This window comes from Eurosta solidaginis, chromosome X (assembly GCF_040869045.1).
Source record: "Eurosta solidaginis isolate ZX-2024a chromosome X, ASM4086904v1, whole genome shotgun sequence".
NCBI classification, from domain to species: Eukaryota; Metazoa; Arthropoda; class Insecta; order Diptera; family Tephritidae; genus Eurosta; species Eurosta solidaginis.
The window spans coordinates 88,972,729-88,993,460 of NC_090324.1; the positions used below are offsets into that span (position 1 = coordinate 88,972,729).

At 36.5% G+C, this 20,732-nt stretch overlaps 1 protein-coding gene across 12 annotated transcripts in view; it reads right to left on the minus strand.

Moving 5' to 3' along the window:
* LOC137234136 (forkhead box protein P1-B-like) overlaps positions 1-20,732 on the minus strand; it is a 76,250-nt gene that overhangs the window by 28,362 nt on the left and 27,156 nt on the right. For 4 of the 12 annotated variants that reach the window (XM_067757751.1, XM_067757752.1, XM_067757756.1 and 1 more), the window contains exon 2: positions 8,482-8,656. The exons of 7 other annotated variants lie outside the window; for them this stretch is intronic. The gene's annotated coding sequence lies outside the window, so the exon portion shown is untranslated. The remainder of the gene's footprint in view (positions 1-8,481; positions 8,657-20,732) is intronic. One more of the 12 variants, XM_067757753.1, reaches the window with a different exon arrangement.

The window sequence follows — 20,732 nt, forward strand, 5'->3', positions numbered from 1 at the left end:
CGAGATATCGCCATAAAGGTGGACGAGGGGTGACTCTAGAATTTGTTTGTACGATATGGGTATCAAAAGAAAGGTGTTAAAGAGTTTTTTAAAAGGGCGTTGGCCTCAGTTCTATAGGTGGACGCCTTTTCGAGATATCGCCATAAAGGTGGACCAGGGGTGACTCTAGAATTTTTTTGTACGATATGGGTATCAAATGAAAGGTGTTAATTAGTATTTTAAAAGGGAGTGGGCCTTAGTTCTATAGGCGGACGGCTTTTCGAGATATCGCCATAAAGATGGACCAGGGGTGACTCTAGAATTTGTTTGTACGATATGGGTATCAAATGAAACGTGTTAATGAGCATTTTAAAAGGGAGTGGGCCTTAGTTCTATAGGTGGACGCCTTTTCGAGATATTGCCATAAAGGTGGACCAGGGGTCACTCTAGAATCTGTTTGTACGATATGGGTATCAAATGAAAGGTGTTAATGAGTATTTTAAAAGGGAGTGGGCCTTAGTTCTATAGGTGGACGCATTTTCGTGATATCGCCATAAAGGTGGACCAGGGGTGACTCTAGAATTTGTTTGTACGACATGGGTATCAAATGAAAGGTGTTAATGAGTATTTTAGCTCTATAGGTGGACGCCTTTTCGGGATATCGTTATAAAGGTGGACCAGGGGTTGACTCTAGAATGCGTTTGTACATTATGAGTATTAAACGAAAGGTGATAATGAGTATTTTAAAAGGGGTGGGCCTTAGTTCTATAGGTGGACGCCTTTTCGATATATCGCCATAAAGGTGGGCCAGGGGTGACTCTATAATATTTTTGTTCAATATGGGTGTCAAATTAAACGTATTAATAAGAATTTTAAAAGGGAGTTGTGGTAGTTGTATATGTGAAGGCGTTTTAGAGATTTCGACCAAAATGTGGACCAGGGTGACCCAGAAAATCATCTGTCGGGTACCGCTAATTTATTTATATATGTAATACCACGAACAGTATTCCTGCCATGATTCCAAGGGCTTTCGATTTCGCCCTGCAGAACTTTTTCATTTTCTTCTATTTAATATGGTAGGTGTCACACCCATTTTACAAAGTTTTTTTCTAAAGTTATATTTTGCGTCAATAAAGCAATGCAATTGCCATGTTTCATCCCTTTTTTCGTATTTGGTATAGAATTATGTCATTTGATTCATTTTTCGTAATTTTCGAAATCGAAAAAGTGGGCGTGGTCATAGTAGGATTTCGGCCATTTTTTAAACCAATACAAAGTGTGTTCAGATAATTATGTGAACTCAGTTTAGTAAAGATATATCGAATTTTGCTCAAGTTATCGTGTTAACGGCTGAGCGGAAGGACAGACGATCTACTGTGTACAAAAACTGGGCGTGGCTTCAACCGATTTCGCCCTTTTTCACAGAAAACAGTTATCGTCCTAGAATCTAAGCGCCTACCAAATTTCACAAGGATTGGTAAATATTTGTTCGACTTATGTCATTAAATGTATCCTAGACAAATCAAATGAAAAAGGGCGGAGCCACGCCCATTTTGAAATTTTCTTTTGTTTTTGTATTGCACCATATCATTACTGGAGTTGAATGTTGACATAATTTACTTATATACTGTAAAGATATTAAATTTTTAGTAAAAATTTCACTTTAAAAAATTTTTTTTTTAAAGTGGGCGTGGTCGTTCTCCGATTTTGCTAATTTTTATTAAGCATACATATAGTAATACAAGTAACGTCCCTGCATCGTGATATCTTCAACGACTGCCAAATTACAGCTTGCAAATCTTCTAAATTACCTTCTTTTAAAAGTGGGCGGTGCCACGCCCATTTTCCAAAATTTTACTTATTTTCTATTTTGCATCACAAGATAAACCCACCTACCAAGTTTTATCGCTTTATCCGTCTTTGGTAATGAATTATCACACCTTTTCGATTTTTCGAAATTTTCGATATCGAAAAAGTGGGCGTGGTTATAGTCCGATATCGTTCATTTTAAATAGCGATCTGAGATGAGTGCCCAGGAACCTACATACCAAATTTCGTCAAGATACCTCAAAATTTACTCAAGTTATTGTGTTAACGGGCGGACGGACGGACATGACTCAATCAAATTTTTTTCGATACTGATGATTTTGATATACGGAAGTCTATATCTATCTCGATTCTTTTATACCTGTACAACCAACCGTTATCCGCTCTGCTCAACTGAGTATAAAAAGTTCAAAAACTTGAACGTCGCCCTGAGGTGGTGCGTCAAAATAAGGCGGCAGCAGCACAGCAAACGATTTGTGATGACAACAACATAGCTATTGCCTCATCTGGTTAAAGCGACAACAGCAACAACAATAATAACAAGTAAGGAAGGCTATGTTTGGGTGTAACCGAACATTACATACTCAGATGATAGATATGGAGACAAAGTAAGGGAAAATCATCATGTAGGAAAGTGAACCTAGGGCAACCCTGGAATGTGTTTGTATGACATGTTTATCAAATGGAAGGTATTAAAGAGTATTTTAAGAGGGCCATAATTCTATAGATGGCAACAACAACAATAACTGCAATAAGTTTTACATAGGAACAACAAAAAGGGCATTAGTATCGAGACTATACGAACATCAAATGGACGGGAAAAACAACAAAACAACAACAGCGCTTTCTCAACACCTGATCGAAAACGAACACACAGCTGATTTCGCGAACGCTAGGTTTTTGGATGTTGAGAGAAGAGAAAAAAGACGGATAACACTGGAAAGTCTCCGAATTCAACAGCAACTCACAAACGTAATGAATTTTAAAGAAGACGTGGCCAACACAAACAGCGCTTACACAGCTGTCAACAAACATGTAAACAAATAATAATAAAAAAACAATATGTTTACTGTTAATATGTGAAGTTTTTGTAATTTAAAAAATTAATCAAATTAATTTGAGTAAAGTTCCAAATGCTAATTTTTATGTCTATTGATTGTGCTGTATTCTTATATTTCGTTTTGTGTTTTCATGTTTCTGTTTTTTTAAATAAATGTAGACCTTCCTGATGATGACGCGAAAGCGCCGAAATGCATAGAGGGAAAAAGTAAAAACTTTTTGGTTTTTCTTTATTAATCTATCGGCCGAAGCAACTCCTAACCAGCAAACATTTTAAAAAGAGTTTGGCCCAACTAAAAATTATAAAAGTTCCTAATGTTGTAGATTTTGGGCTGCAAAATCAGATTCTAAAGTTTTTTTTTTTTTGAAAAAAAAAAGTTGTTATTATATAAGATATTGATTAATCACAATCAAAAACCAAATACTTTAAAGCTAATTGTTTAACTTATTATTTAATGTGATTATTGTTTATTGATCACACCAAATCTACAACATTAGTAACTTTTATTGTTAAAGTACCACCATAAAAAACGCGGCTCACTTCAGATATTTTTAGCCGTCTTTAATTTATTGTTAAAAAAAGTAAACTGAATAAATAAGATATGCTTTTAGTATAAACGATATACAATAATACGAGTATATGTTTATGTACAAACGAACACAATTCTGTAAAATGAAGTTTTTTACGTACTTAAATTTTATTTACTAATTATTGCTCAAAAAAGGACTGAATTTATAAAGCACTTTCTATGTACTATATATACATATATAAAAACACTTTGTAAAAATGATATAGATATTGATGAAACAGGATTATAAATTTTTATTTAATGTGATATCCATTTGTGTGGATGTTCAAGCCGTAGATTTCCCTCCGAATTTATAATTTACATATATGAAATAGATAATTACAAAAATGTATTTAAAACTGTATTTTTATTTGTGAAATAAAAAAATTCTATTAAACCAACAGTAATTTTGTAGTTGGGTCAACAGATTGAACAATTACTTTTGACATAAATACGTGGCAAAAAACCTTCGCATCGGTTAATAATGAACAGAAATATAAGGTAAAAGGACAACATCCATTGTTATTAATAACAGATACATTTTTAAACTAACAGAATGGGGAAGAGTTAATTTGACAGACATTTTTTAAATTCAACAGCAAATCTGTAAACTGCTTTTCAACAGATGAGCATTTGTTGGTTAAACGGATTTATTCTTTGGATTTGATTTACCTCTAAAATCTGATGTTTTGGCCTGTAATGCGCTTGATTCTACTTTTTTTTTTTTTTCTGACTATAGCAGGGACGTAAGCCGTGTTGAACAAATGTCAATAATATTAAGATTTTGCAATTTATCAACTGGAGCGACAGAGGAATATTTTATTGGGTTTATTGCCGTCGCAGAAACAACAGGAGAATATTTAACAAAATCAATATTACAAGAACTAGAAAAAAATGATCTAGATATCCAAAACTGTCGACGATAGGGATATGATAACGGCGTCAATATAAATCCAAGAGCATTCTTCACGCCATGCGGACGCCACAATTAGAATTTACTTTTGATAGATGCAACTAATTCTTCAACGACAGCCAAAACATTTTTCGGCTTTATCAATAAAATCTATGTGATGTTTTCAAAGTAAAGCAAGCGTTGGGAGATTGTAAAAAGTAAATTAAAATTGACATAACAACCTCTGTCTGAAACACGATGGGAGAGTAGAATCGGAGCAGTAAAAACAATATTTTCACAATTTCATGATGTCATCGAATGCATGAATGATCTGAAAAATAAAGCTGATGATTCCGAAACTCTAAACGACATTGAGGCAATCCTGAACGAAATGTAAACTTTTGAGTTTGTTGTTGCGATACACGTGTGGTATGAGGTTTTGCTACGTGTGAATAATATAAGTAAACTAGGGCAATCGGTTCAAGTCAACTTGAAAGTCGATATTGATACTTTGCGTTCATTTTGTTGCTGGATTCAAGAATTCCGTAATATAGGATTTGAGAAAAGCATAACAGAAGCTAAATTGTTTGTGGAGCAAAGTACTTACGAAATTCAGTCTCAATTTAAGGAAAACAGAATAGCCAAAAAAAAAACGAATGTTCAGCTACGAACATACTGATCAACCAGTTGAATCTCCTGAAATGCAGTTCAGAGTCAACTTTTTTAACACAATGATAGATGCTATAATAGTCGACACCGAATGTAGATTTAATGCGCTCAATGAATATTTTGAGCAATTTGGTTTTATTTATGACATCAATTATTTGAAATCTTTACCAAAAGAGGATCTTCTCAAACATTGTAATGATTTAGGTACAATACTTCTGGAAGGCGAAAACAGTGACATACAGCCTTTCGAACTATATGAGGAACTTCAGCTTTTGAAATTTAATTCACTGGACTCTAGCAAACACGCGAAACAACTCATCCAATACATTTTACAAAATAATTTAGAAGAAGTATATCCAAATGTTTACATTACAATTAGAATCGTGCTCACAGTTCCGGTCAGTACGGCTTCCGCTGAAAGAAGCTTCTCAAAGTTGAAATTGATAAAGACCTATTTGAAGAGTACGATGAGCCAAGACAGACTATCCGCTTTATCAGTCCTGTCTATCGAAGCTGAAATAGCGGCTAGTCTTAGCTATGATACAATCCTGAAAAAATTCAGTGAGGCTAAAAGCCGAAAAGTGCGACTATTTTAATTTCTATGTGTGCAATTACTTTTTGTCATCGTTTGATTATTAACAATAAAACTTGTTTACTTATACATTATTTTATATTTTTTTTGTACTGCGAAGTAGTAGAGGCCTCGCGAACTTGATGTCGCCGACGTCCACATGTGGTCTAGCGCCGCCACTGACCTTAACAAATGAACATAATAAATTATCCCTGAGTACAGACTGTTTAGGATTTGATAATCAATGTGTAATTCCAAATTCTAGTTTCTCTATTCAAACTCCGATTCTTAACGTTACAACCATGGCCACAGTCGAGCAGAAAAAATTGTTTATTAGTACGTATGTGATTATGCGAGAAAACTACAGTGGAGACCCGTTAGCACTAGGCTCATTTATAAATAGAGTTGAATCAATGGAAGTATTCTCTGACGAAATTTTAACTCCTACTTTCATTGCATTTTTAAAATCCAAACTCGAAGGCAAAGCTCGTGAATCCTTAACAGCGGAAATAAATTCAGTCAGCCAAATTATAGAAGCGTTACGCGGTAAAATAAAACCAGACAACTCGAAAGTTGTCGCTGGTAAAATCGCAGCTTTGAGAGTAAATAACAAAAATTTTTCAGAATTTTCAAAACAAGCTTTTCGCTCACGTCCTCTTAGATCAAGTTTTAGAGGGACAGTAATTTTAGATTTAACGGTAACTCAAATAGGCAGAATAATTCAAATTTTCGAAATACCAATTCCAATAGAGGCACCAGTCGGCCAAATAATTACAACAATAATAATAATAGTCGGTCCGCAAATAGAAGAAATATCAACAACGAAAACTCAAATACTAGAAATTCTGCCAACGTTAGAGCTTTAAACGTCGAAGCCCCTTAGTCGCGAACACTGAGGGAGCCGGAGCAAGGCGACTAAGTAATTTCCAATCAATATACTGTCTGAACCTAAATTATTCCGACTTCATCCAAGTAAAAGTCACCGATTCCGACAAAACATGTACGTTTCTAGCAGACTCGCAGGCAGATATTTCCCTAATTAAAATTTCCAGTTTGTCGACACATTCAGCAATAGATAACAGTAATATTATTAACATCACAGGCGTAACATCCGAGACAATTACTACATTAGGCAAAATAGAGACCAATTTCATAGTAACGAACATTTTAGTACCACATATTCTTCATGTGATCGATGCCATTTCAATATACCATCAGACGGCATACTCGGAAAGGACTTTCTAAAAACAAGCAAATGCATAATCGACTACTCAAACGACACAATACAAATTTTTCACGGGACAGAAAGGTTTAAAGTTTCAATTTTACATAGCACATCTAGCAACAGTTTAACAATTCCACCAAGGTGCGAAGTTTTCCGTATTTTCAATTTAGGTAATTCCAAAAATCCAGTTTTTGTTGATTCTCATGAGATCTCCAATGGCGTTTTCACAGCCAAATGCATAGTAGACACGAAAAATCCGATTTTAAAAGTAATTAATACAACAGACGAAGTAAAATAAATAAAAGATTTAAATATAAAACAGAAGACATTAGCAATTTTCTTATATACAAAATTAGTAAAGCTTCAGATGATCCAGAACGTTTAGAAGAACTTAAATCAATTTTAATAAAACAAATGCCCACATACGCAAAAGACGAACGTCTTGATTTATGCTTACAATACTCCGATATATTTGTACTAAAGACGGACTTAATGACTTTAAATAATTTTACGACCAAAAACTTAGATTGACAGATAAGACAACGGTATACGTTAAAAATTATAGATTACGATACTCACAACCTACTGAAATAAATAAACAGGTTGATAATTTGCTAAAAAATGATTTAATCGAAGAAAGTTACTCAAATTACAATAGTCCCTTGATTTGAAAAAGGACCCAACTGGCCAAAAATCATATAGAATGTGCATTGACTTTACAGCTGTAAATAAAAAATTAATAGCTGATAAATTTCCACTTCCGCGTGTAGACGACATTTTACATCCCTATTATGAACTAATACGATACACGATAAACGCTTGCAATCTGTCATACCGTATTATGAAATAAATTGTAGCATGTGAAACCCAATCATTAGCCTTTATCGTTTATTGTGGTATTGCCATACGCTAACTATCGCATCGGCTGTTAAATTTTCTACGCCAGCTATCGTTGATAAATTTTTGCACGATACGTTGGCAGCTATATAAATAAAAGTAAATATAAAATTATTACAAAATCCAAAAGAGTCCAACTAAAGCCTCATTCCCAACACTCTGTTGCCAAATCCTGGGCAAGAAACCTTAAAGAGGCACAAAGCTTCAAAATATTTGGGATAGATTTACTATTTTTACGGGCGCGCAAACTACCTTCTAATTCTGTTAAGACATACTCTGAAATCTATTTTTTTTATTAAACTTTTTTATTTTTAGTATGTCAAGTAGTTACAGTGTAGAGTTCACTTCAAGAAGATTGAAAGCATCTCTCAATTTTCTTCTTTTTATGGCCTCTATGCGAGTTTCGTCAATTTGTTCATTTGAGTTTATATAAAAGGCGACAAAGGTTGCAGAGAACGTTTTATTATTACAGCTTTTGAAACGTTTGCCATTTTTGTACAAAACAATTGAATTGTTAGTATTTACGTTTTTTTTTGCTATCTGTTTTGTATAGATTCACAAAAATTTGTAAACAAAACTCTGCTGTCATTCACAATAGTACATCTATCAGCGGTGCAAATCGCAATATGAAAGCTGATTTTTTACGATACGCTAGCAAGCGTTTATCGTCTATCGTATGATAATTGATAATAAGGGTGTTAGATAATCTCGGAAGAGCAAAATACTTCTCAACATTAGATTTATATTCCGGTTTTCATCAAATTCCGTTACATAAGAGTTCTAGAGACATCACCTTTTTCAGTACCGATCGTGGTGCTTTTCGTTAGAAAGTTTTACCATTCGGACTAAACGTTGCTCCAAACTCATTTTCCAGGATGATGTCTATTGCCTTTTCGGGTATTTTCCGCAGTCAAGCCTTTTTATATGTTGACGATGTAATAGTTATTGGGTGTAGCGAGACTCACCATCTAAAAAATTTAGAAACATGTGTTTGGAAACATGTAAAAAGTTCAATTTACGTTAAATCCTTTAAAATGCAATTTCATGCGTTCAGAAGTTACATTCCTTGGTCATAAATGCTCGTCCAAAGGCCTGCTGCCTTACGAGTCAAAATTTGTTGCAATTAAAAAATACCCCAAACCACGCGATAAAGATGCAGTTCGCAGATTTGTAGCATTTTCTAACTACTACAGAAGGTTTATACCGGATTTTGCATCAATAGCAGCACCTTTGAACAAGCTTACCAGGAAGAAAGTAGAATTTAAATGGGACATCTTTTGCGAAATTGCTTTTGAAAAACTCCGTAAATCTTTAATTTCACCTAAAATTCTCCAATACACAGACTTCACACAAGAATTCATAATTACAGTTGATGCTTCGAAAATTGGTTGCGGTGCCATTTTGAGTCAAACCCAAAATAGTAACTATTTACCAGTTTGCTTCGCACCAAAAACATTCAATAACTCAGAACAGAAAAAAGCAATAATTGAACTAGAACTTTTAACAATGTAATGTAATTTTACCATATAATATATTAAAGGAAAATCAAAGTAGGTGCAAATGCATTATCGCGAATTTCAATTCAAGAACTTAAAAATTCAAATAATCAAATTTTAGCAGTACAGACGAGGTCTATGACGAAACGTCACCAACAACTACAACAACCGACTGAAGACATAAACGAAAAAAATATTAAATTACAGGTATTCGACAAATTTTCATATAATTTTTCCAAGAAAATCCCTAGGATAAAAATCCAAATATGTCATGACAACGATTATAATAAAATCAATTTAAAAACATATGCGCATTTAAAACATAAAAAACTCGAGTTACTTAATATTGCGTGCACTAACAAAATAATGCAATTAGATGAATTACTTTTGAAGCTTCAAAAAGAAGCTGGTAAACGCAATATTACGCAAGCAGAATGGCAAAAAGATGATCAGTTATTTAAATATTTTTCTATTTGAAATTTTAAAAGTACAAGGAATGCAATTTTAAAAAATTTTCAAATACTATTAATAGAGCCTGTCGAAACAGTTACGGACAACGACAAAAAACTTAGACTAATGGAAATTTACCACAATAACCCGATATCAGGTGGACACCGCGGAAATAAAAACCTTTACGTAAAAATACGTACAAAATACTATTGGAAGGACATCACTAGCGATATCATAAAATTCGTTAAAAATTGCGAAAAATGTCTATTAAATAAAGTAAAGCCAAAAATCAAAGAAAATTTGGTGCTTACACCAACACCCTGTAAACCTTTCGATGTCGTAGTTATAGATACAATAGGACCATTGCCTGAGTCGAATAATGGAAATAGGTTCGCGGTTACCATTATGTGCGACTTAAGCAAATACCTAGTTACAATATCAATCCCTGATAAGACAGCAAAAACAATTGCAACTGCCATTTTTGAAGGCTTCATCCTCATTTATGGCATAATGAAATCAATTAAAACCGATTTAGGAACCGATTTTAAAAATGAAATTTTTTCTGAATTAACTAAACTCCTAAAAATCGAACATAAATTTTCTACAGGTTACCATCATGAAACCCTGGGTACAATTGCAAGAAATCACCGGGTGTTTAATGAATATTTACGAGCTTTTCTAAATGATAACTTCCCCGAATGGGACGTTTATTTGAAATATTTTACATTTTTGCATAATACAACTGCTAGTACGGTTTTTGATAATGGATTTACACCAAACGAACTAGTTACCTTACCAAATGAAGTTAAAAAGGAACAAACCGATCCAATTTACAATGTTGAAAGTTATGCAAAAGAAGTAAAATATAGACTACAAAAAACAAATAAAATGGCGAAAAATCAAATTAACAAACATAAAATTAAAACAAGTAAGGAAGGTTAAGTTCGGGTGTAACCGAACATTACATATTCAGTTGGGAGCTATGGTGGCAACATAAGGGAAAATAACCATGTAGGAAAATGAACCGAGGGTAACCCTGGAATGTGTTTGTATGACATGTGTATCAAATGAAAGGTATTAAAGAGTATTTTAAGGGGCAGTGGGCCATAGTTCTATAGGTGGACGCCATTTAGGGATATCGCATTAAGGTGGATCAGGGTTGACTCTAGAATTTGTTTGTACGATATGGGTATCAAATGAAAGGTGTTAATGAGTATTTTAAAAGGGAGTCGGCCTTAGTTCTATATGTGGACGCCTTTTCGAGATATCGCCATAAAGGTGGACCAGGGGTGACTCTAGAATTTGTTTGTACTATATGGGTATCAAATGAAAGGTGTTAATGAGTATTTTAAAAGGGAGTGGGCCTTAGTTCTATATGTGGACGCCTTTTCGAGATATCGCCATAAAGGTGGACCAGGGGTGACTCTAGAATTTGTTTGTACGATATGGGTATCAAATGAAAGGTGTTGATGAGTATTTTAAGAGGGCGTGGGCCTTATTTCCATAGGTGGACGCCGTTTCGTGATATCGCCATAAAGGGGACCAGGGGTGACTCTAGAATGCGTTTGTACTATATGGGTATCAAATGAAAGGTGTTAATGAGTATTTTAAAAGGGCGTGGGCCTTAGTTCTCTATGTGGACGCCTTATCGAGATATCGCCATAAAGGTGGACCAGGGGTGACTCTAGAATTTGTTTGTACTATATGGGTATCAAATGAAAGGTGTTAATGAGTATTTTAAAAGGGAGTCGGCCTTAGTTCTACATGTGGACGCCTTTTCGAGATATCGCCATAAAGGTGGACCAGGGGTGACTCTAGAATTTGTTTGTACTATATGGGTATCAAATGAAAGGTGTTAATGAGTATTTTAAAAGGGAGTGGGCCTTAGTTCTATATGTGGACGCCTTTTTGAGATATCGCCATAAAGGTGGACCAGGGGTGACTCTAGAATTTGTATGTACGATATGGGTATCAAATGATAGGTGTTAATGAGTATTTTAAGAGGGCGTGGGCCTTAGTTCTATATGTGGACGCCTTTTCGAGATATCACCATAAAGGTGGACCAGGGGTGACTCTAGAATTTGTATGTACGATATGGGTATCAAATGATAGGTGTTAATGAGTATTTTAAGAGGGCGTGGGCCTTAGTTCTATATGTGGACGCCTTTTCGAGATATCACCATAAAGGTGGACCAGGGGTGACTCTAGAATTTGTTTGTACTATGTGGGTAGCAAATGAAAGGTATTAATGAGTATTTTAAGAGGGCGTGGGCCTTAGTTCTATATGTGGACGCCTTTTCGAGATATCGCTACAAAGGTGGACCAGGGGTGACTCTAGAATTTGTTTGTACTATATGGGTATCAAATGAAAGGTGTTAGTGAGTATTTTAAAAGGGAGTGGGCCTTAGTTCTATAGGTGGACGCCTTTTCGGAATATCGTTATAAAAGTGGACCAGGGTTGACTCTAGAATGCGTTTGTACAATATGGGTATCAAACGAAAGGTGCTAATGAGTAATTTAAAAGAGCGTGGGCCTTAGTTCTATAGGTGGACGCCTTTTCGAGATATCGCCATAAAGGTGTACCAGGGGTGACTCTAGAATTTGTTTGTACGATATGGGTATCAAATGGAAGGTGTTAATGAGTATTTTAAAAGGGAGTGGGCCTTAGTTCCATAGGTGGATGCCTTTTCGATATATCGCCATAAAGGTGGGCCAGGGGTGACTCTAGAATTTTTTTGTACGGTATGGGTATCAAATGAAAGGTGTTAATGAGTATTTTAAAAAGGAGTGGGCCTTAGTTCTATATGTGGATGCCTTTTCGAGATATCGCCATAAACGTGGACCAGGGGTGACTCTAGAATGTGTTTGTACGATATGGGTATCAAATTAAAGGTATTAATGAGGGTCTTAAAAGGGAGTGGCCCTTAGTTGTATATGTGAAGGCGTTTTCGAGATATCGACCAAAATGTGGACCAGGATGATCCAGAACTTCATCTGTCGGGTACCGCTAATTTATTTATATATGTAATACCACGAACAGTATTCCTTCCAAGATTCCAAGGGCTTTTAATTTCGCCCTGCAAAACTTTTTCATTTTCTTCTACTTAATATGGTAGGTGTCACACCCATTTTACCAAGTTTTTTTCTAAAGTTATATTTTGCGTCAACAGACCAATACAATTACCATCCCTTTTTTCGTATTTGGTATAGAATTATGGCATTTTTTTCATTTTTCGTAATTTTCGATATCGAAAAATTGGGCGTGGTCATAGTCGGATTTCGGCCATTTTTTACACCAATACAAAGTGAGCTCAGATAAGTACGTGAACTGAGTTTAGTAAAGATATATCGATTTTTGCTCAAGTTATCGTGTTAAAGGCTGAGCGGAACAACAGACGGTCGACTGTGTATAAAAACTGGGCGCGGCTTTAACCGATTTCGCCCTTTTTCACAGAAAACAGTTATCGTCCTAGAATCTAAGCCTCTACCAAATTTCGCAAGGATTGGTAAATTTTTGTTCGACTTATGGCATTAAAAGTATCCTAGACAAATTAAATGAAAAAGGGCGGAGCCACGCCCATTTTGAAATTTTCTTTTATTTTTGTATTTTGTTGCACCATATCATTACTGGAGTTGAATGTTGGCATAATTTACTTATATGATGTAAAGATATTAACTTTTCTTTTAAAATTTGAATTAAAAAAAAAAGTTTTTTTAAAGTGGGCGTGGTCGTTCTCCGATTTTGCTAATTTTTAGTAAGCGGACATATAGTAATAAGAGTAACGTTCCTGCCAAATTTCATCATGATATCTTCAACGACTGCCAAATAACAGCTTGCAAAACTTCTAAATTACCTTCTTTTAAAAGTGGGCGGTGCTACGCCCATTGTCCAACATTTTACCATTTATATATTCTGCGTCATAAGTTCAACTAACTTACCAAGTTTCATCGCTTAATCCGTATTTGGTAATGAATTATCGCACTTTTTCGATTTTTCGAAATTTTCGATATCGAAAAAGTGGGCGTGGTTATAGTCCGATATCATTCATTTTAAATAGCGATCTGAGATGAGTGCCCAGGAACCTACATACCAAATTTCATCAAGATACCTCAAAGTTTACTCAAGTTATAGTGTTAAAGGACAGACGGACGGACGGACGGTCATGGCTCAATCGAATTTTTTTTCGATACTGATGATTTTGATATATGGAAGTCTATATCTATCTCGATTCTTTATACCTGTACAACCAACCGTTATCCAATCAAAGTTAATATACTCTGTGAGCTCTGCTCATCTGAGTATAAAAAAGGATCTATATGATAGGAGGGTGCGTCCGTTAACTATTAATATAAACGATAAAGTAGTAGTACAAAAAGAACCTAGAAATAAACAATAAAATATTTACCAAGGATCATATACTTATAGTCACAACAATTGATGGAGTTAATGTCACGGTTTTAGATGAAATGAATAAAAAGGAAAATACCGTTCACAAAAACCGAATCAATAACGTAAACTAAACATTTTTTTATAGAAATTTACCAACTAACTTTTAACTAATTTTAAATTTTCATTACATTCATTTCATCTCAAACTAAATTTTTTAAAGGCAATAGAAATTAGAAAACAATTTACATGTAATTGAATTCATATTATAATATTATCAAAATTTCATATGATTCAAGGTTCGAATCGAGCTCAAGGCCAGAACAATAATTTTTTCTAATGATAATTATTGTTATTTTTTAATTTTTCTAAATTTGAAAAATTGTATTTTGTTTTTTGGAATAGTATGTAGAAAATTTTTCAGACAACCTGCCATAGCTGCGCAGATAGATCCATTTCGAAGGGTGCTAAGCCTTCATCATCAGTACGCTTTAGGCATGTTGCGCTAACCATTTAGCTATACAGCGGTGGTTTGTTTGACTGGCAAATTTGCTACTTCCATTCCTTTCTACCAACCATATTTATTCAGTGTTGCGCCATCTGGTGCAAATCACTGATAATGCTGGATTTTTGTTTATTGTCAATTACTTTGTTTGACATTCCCAAGTGCTCATGGTTCATTAACAATTGTTTTTGTTTTTATCGGCCTATTTATAATTCATTCAAGGTTCGAATCGAGCTCAAGGCCAGAACAATAATTTTTTCTAATGATAATTATTGTTATTTTTTAATTTTTCTAAATTTGAAAAATTGTATTTTGTTTTTTGGAATAGTATGTAGAAAATTTTTCAGACAACCTGCCATAGCTGCGCAGATAGATCCATTTCGAAGGGTGCTAAGCCTTCATCATCAGTACGCTTTAGGCATGCTGCGCTAACCATTTAGCTATACAGCGGTGGTTTGTTTGACTGGCAAATTTGCTACTTCCATTCCTTTCTACCAACCATATTTCTTCAGTGCTGTATAGCTAAATGGTTAGCGCAGCATGCCTAAAGCGTACTGATGATGAAGGCTTAGCACCCTTCGAAATTGATCTATCTGCGCAGCTATGGCAGGTTGTCTGAAAAATTTTCTACATACTATTCCAAAAATCAAAATACAATTTTTCAAATTTAGAAAAATTAAAAAATAACAATAATTATCATTAGAAAAAATTATTGTTCTAGCCTTGAGCTCGATTCGAACCTTGAATGATTTATCAATAGGCCGATAAAAACAAAAACAATTATTAATAAACCATGAGCACTTGGGAATGTCAAACAAAGTAATTGACAATAAACAAAAATCCAGCATTATCAGTGATTTGCACCAGATGGCGCAACACTGAATAAATATGGTTGGTAGAAAGGAATGGAAGTAGCAAATTTGCCAGTCAAACAAACCACCGCTGTATAGCTAAATGGTTAGCGCAGCATGCCTAAAGCGTACTGATGATGATGGCTTAGCACCCTTCGAAATGGATCTATCTGCGCAGCTATGGCAGGTTGTCTGAAAAATTTTCTACATACTATTCCAAAAAACAAAATACAATTTTTCAAATTTAGAAAAATTAAAAAAATAACAATAATTTTCATTAGAATAAATTATTGTTCTGGCCTTGAGCTCGATTCGAACCTTGAATGATTTATCAATAGGCCGATAAAAACAAAAACAAATTTCATATGTAAAAAGAAAAAAAAACTGTTCTGAATGAACGAATGAAAAAAGGGGAGGAACACCAATAGCATACATTCATTCAATCAAAACAATTTAAGTCATAGGAACAAGAATAATATGACAAATCTGATCAACTTGTTAGGTTCTTCTTTTTTCTAAGGAAGGGCGGTGTAACCGAACTGCGTTACCCAGCCTTTAAGCACTGAACACATTCAGCAGTTGTAGAAATGGCAACTCAGCGTGTGTTGGAAACGAACGCAATCGAGTTCCATTTTAGAATTGACACGCGCCGGTTATAAAATCTAAAGGTAGAAAAAAGTAAAAGCTAAGTTTGAAAATTGAAAGTCTTAAACTAAATTTGTTAAAATAAGAACGATAAATGTTTATTGAAACCAAAAAGTGTAACGTGAAAATAAAACAGAGAACGTTTAAAAATTAAAATTAAATAAAACTAACTAAACCTAATCAAAAATAAAAAGTTTTTATTATTGAGCGAGTGCGTGTGGGCACAGAAAACGACTTTTAAAGATCCGTAAATGTATCCTTTTCAGGCACAACGCTGATAAAATATAGTTGGTAAGAATTCATAGAAGTAGCAATTTATCAGTCAAAAAAACCCACGCTGTATAGCTAAATGGTCAGCGCAGCACGCCTAAAGCGTACTGATGATGAAGGCTTAGCACCCTTCGAAATGGATCTATCTGCGCAGCTATGGCAGGTTGTCTGAAAAATTTTCTACTTACTATTCCAAAAACAAAATACAATTTTTCAAATTTAGAAAAATTAAAAAATAACAATAATTATCATTAGAAACAAATTATTGTTCTGGCCTTGAGCTCGAATCGAACCTTGAATCATTTATCAATAGGCCGATGAAAACAAAAACAATTGTTAATAAACCATGAGCACTTGGGATTTTTAAACAAAGTAATTGACAATAAACAAAAATCCAGCATTATCAGTGATTTGCACCAGATGGCGCAACACTGAATAAATATAGTTGGTAAAAAGGAAATGGTTAGCGCAGCATGCCTAAAGCGTACTGATGATGAAGGCTTAGCACCCTTCAAAATGGATCTATCTGCGCCGCTATGGCAGGTTGTCTGAAAAATTTTCTACTTACTGTTCCAAAAACAAAATACAATTTTTCAATTATAAAAAAATTAAAAAATAACAATAATAATTATTATAAAAGAATTACTGTCCTGGCGTTGAAACCGAATCGAAACTTGAATTATTTATCAATAAGCCGATAAAAACAAAAACAATTGTTAATAAACCAAGAGCACTTGGGAATGTCAAACAAAGTAATTTACAATAAACAAATGCAGAATTAAGGAATAGAAGTAGCAATTTATCAGTCAAACAAACCACCGCCGTATAGCTAAATGTTTAGCACAGCGTGCCTAAAGCGTACTGGTGATGAAGGCTTAGCACCCTTCGAAATGGATCTATCTCTGCAGCTATGGCAGGTTGTCTGAAAAATTTTCTAATTTTTCAATTATAGAAAAATTAAAAAATAGCAATAATTATCATTATAAAAAAATTATGACTCCTTTGCCCATGAAAAGGCGTGTTTAGAAAACTCTATTGCGATAGACAAACGAAGCCCTCTCTCGGCTCTTAGTCCATCGCTCCATAAAGATGGCCTGCTTCGGGTGAATGGGAGATTAGCACATTCCACCACGCCGTTTAATGAACGACACCCTATCATCATCCCTGAAAAATCGATTCGCGACACTCTATATTAAATTCCTGCATGAGCTACTTCTCCACGCCGAGGCGCGTCTCTTGCAACAATGCCTACGGCTGGAAATCTATATCCCCGGCTCAAACCCCTTATAAAGAAATGTATCTTCCAATGCAAAATCTGTAACCTTCATAAGAAGCAGATGCGCTCCCAAATCATGGCAGCGTTGCCCACGGAACGGCGCACTTATGCTCCGCCTTTTACTATCACCGGTGTTGACTTTGCGGAGCCTTTTCACGTAAAAGCCCTAAGGTCTCACACCCTACTGAAAGGTTATGTGGCGGTTTTTGTATGTTTCTCTACAAAAGCTCTCCACCACCACTCTACAAAAGTTCTCACCTCTAACAACTAACGCTTTTCTCGCAGCGTTCGCTCGCTTCGTCGGACGTCGCGGATACCCAGCGAAAATGATGAGCGATAATGGCAAAACGTTTATAGGAGCCAAAAGGGCAACCAAAAAAGAATTTTTCGACTTTCTGAAAACTGCCTCCCAAGAAGTCATCCAGAAATACTCCCCTCAAGGTATTAATTGGCAGTTTATTCCCCCCGGTGCTCCCCATATGCGTTGTCTGTGGGAGGCCGCAGTAAAACTGCAGGAACTCATACCTTCACAGTTGAAGAATTTACCACCCTCTTGGTAAGAATAGAGGCCGTCTTAAACTTTCGCCCGATTTCACCTCTGTCTCAAGACCCCTCCGAATTCACTGTTCTCACCCCCGGCCACTTCCACGAAGGCAAATGCGCCTCGTTTTATCTCCCCCATCATGCGGTTATAAAACCCGAGAAAAAAACACGAAAGTAAGGGTCGTATTTAACGCTTCGAAAAAATTAGCGTCAGGATATGCTCTTAATGATATTCTCTATACCGGGTCTACCCTGCAACCGGATCTGATGCTCCTTATACTCAAATGGACATACCAGTTCGTTTTCAACGGAGACCTAGAAAAAATGTATCATCAAATCGTAATACACGAAAACAACAGAGACTAGCAGGGGATCGTCTTTCGCTCGTCTCCGAGCGACCCCATAAAAGACTATCGTCTGAAAACAGTCACATTTGGTGTGAACGGTGCCCCTACCTCGCCATACGTACTCTTCACCAACTGGCCAAAGATGTAGAAGAACTTTCCCCAAAGCCGTCCCTGTCTTGACCAAAGAAACGTATGTAGATGACATTCTCTCTGGTAGCCATGGTATTCTTTATGCTGAACAGTCTCCCTCTCAAGTCATCCAAGCGCTCGGTTCAGCAGGATTCCCATTACGAAATATAACGGCCAACCACCCTAGTATTCTGAAGGATATCGACAAAGAGGACTTGCTCGACACAAATCTCTTAGAGTTTGAGAAAACGAGTAACGCCAAAGCTCTCGGCATTCAAAGGAACGCCCTCACCGACATCTTCTCGTATACAGTCGACTCTATACCCTTGTCGTCTGCTAGGACAAAGCGTCAGATCCTCTCCTCTGTCGCTAAATTTTTGACCCCGCAGGGTGGCTTACGCCGATAATGATTCAGGCAAAGATTCTCCTCCAAGGGTTGTGGATAGACGGAACCAACTGGGATGAAGAAGTTAAACCCCTCCGTCTCATAAAGTGGTCTCAATTCACCAAATTGTGTACGGTATCTCAAACATTAAGATAGGTGGTGGGTCAACTATAACCCCAACCAGCAAGTAGAACTGCATGGATTCTGTGACGCATCGGAAAAGGCATACTGCGCCAATGAATATGTTCGGACCACTCACGATAACAGTACCTCCTCTCATCTCTTAGTTTCCAAGAGTAAATTTGCACCCCTTTGCACTTCCAGCCTGCCAAGGCTAGAACTATGCGCGGCTCTTCTTTTGGTACGTCTCGTCGCTGTCGTCCAGTCAAACCTCAATCTCTCTATTACAAAGGTAATACTATGGTCTGACTCGGAAATAGTTCTAGCATGGCTGGAAAAAACCCCCCATACTTGGAAGACCTTTATCTCTAACCGCACCGCTGAAATAATGGATCTCGTCGGAAATGCGTCATGGAAACATGTCGGCAGGCACGACAACCCAGCGGACATGGGCACTCGAGGATATAAATCCATCGACTTGGCTAGTTCTCCGTTATCGTGGAATGGCCCTGAGTGGCTGACTTTGCCCCCGGAAGCCTGGCCAAAACTCATCATACGAAACACCAATCCACCGGAGGTACGCCGAGCCGAAGCTCTACTCGCCACGGAAGATGAAGCGGATTTTTTCGACCGATTCTCCTCTTTTGCACGAGCCCTTAGGGTAATGGCATATGTCTTAAAATTCATTCGCAACCTGCGTCATCGAACAGGAGGCACACGTTACGCGCCCTCCACTATCTCTTACGATGATCTCCATAAAGCGAAATGTAAAATTATATCCTTGACGCAAACCCACTCCTTTGCCCATGAAACTCTAAGGTGATAGACAAACGAAGCCCCCTCTCGGCTCTTAGTCCATCGCTCGATAAAGAAGGCCTGCTTCGGCTGAATGGGAGATTATCCCATTCGACCATGCCGTTTAATGAACGACACCCTATCATCATCCCTGAAAAATCGATTCGCGATAATCTATATTAAGTTCCTGCATGAGATACTTCTCCAAACCGGGGCGCGTCTCTTCCAACAATGCCTACGGCTGGAAATCTATATCCCCCGGCTCAAACCCTTATAAAGAAAGGTATCCTCCAATGCAAAATCTGTAACCTCCATAAGAAGCAGATGCGCTCCCAAATCATGGCAGCGTTGCCCGCGGGACGGCGCACTTTTGCTCCGCCTTTTACTATCACCGGTGTTGACTTTTCGGAGCCTCTTCACGTAAAAGCACTAAGGTCTCACACCCTACTAAAAGGTTTTTTGGCGGTTTTTGTATGTTTCTCTACAAAAGCTCTCTACCTTGAATTGTGCTCCGATCTAACAACTAACGCTTTTCTCGCAGCGTTCGCTCGCTTCGTCGGACGTCGCGGATACCCAGCGAAAATGATGAGCGATTATGGCAAAACGTTTATAGGAGCCAAAAGGGCAACCGAAAAGGAATTTGTCGACTTTCTGAAAACTGCCTCCCAAGAAGTCATCCAGAAATACTCCCCTCAAGGTATTAATTGGCAGTTTATTCCCCCCGGTGCTCCCCATATGGGTGGTCTGTGGGAGGCCGCAGTGAAAAGTTGCAAAATCCATTTCAAAAGAATTGCAGGAGCTCATACCTTCACAGTTGAAGAATTTACCACCCTCTTGGTAAGAGT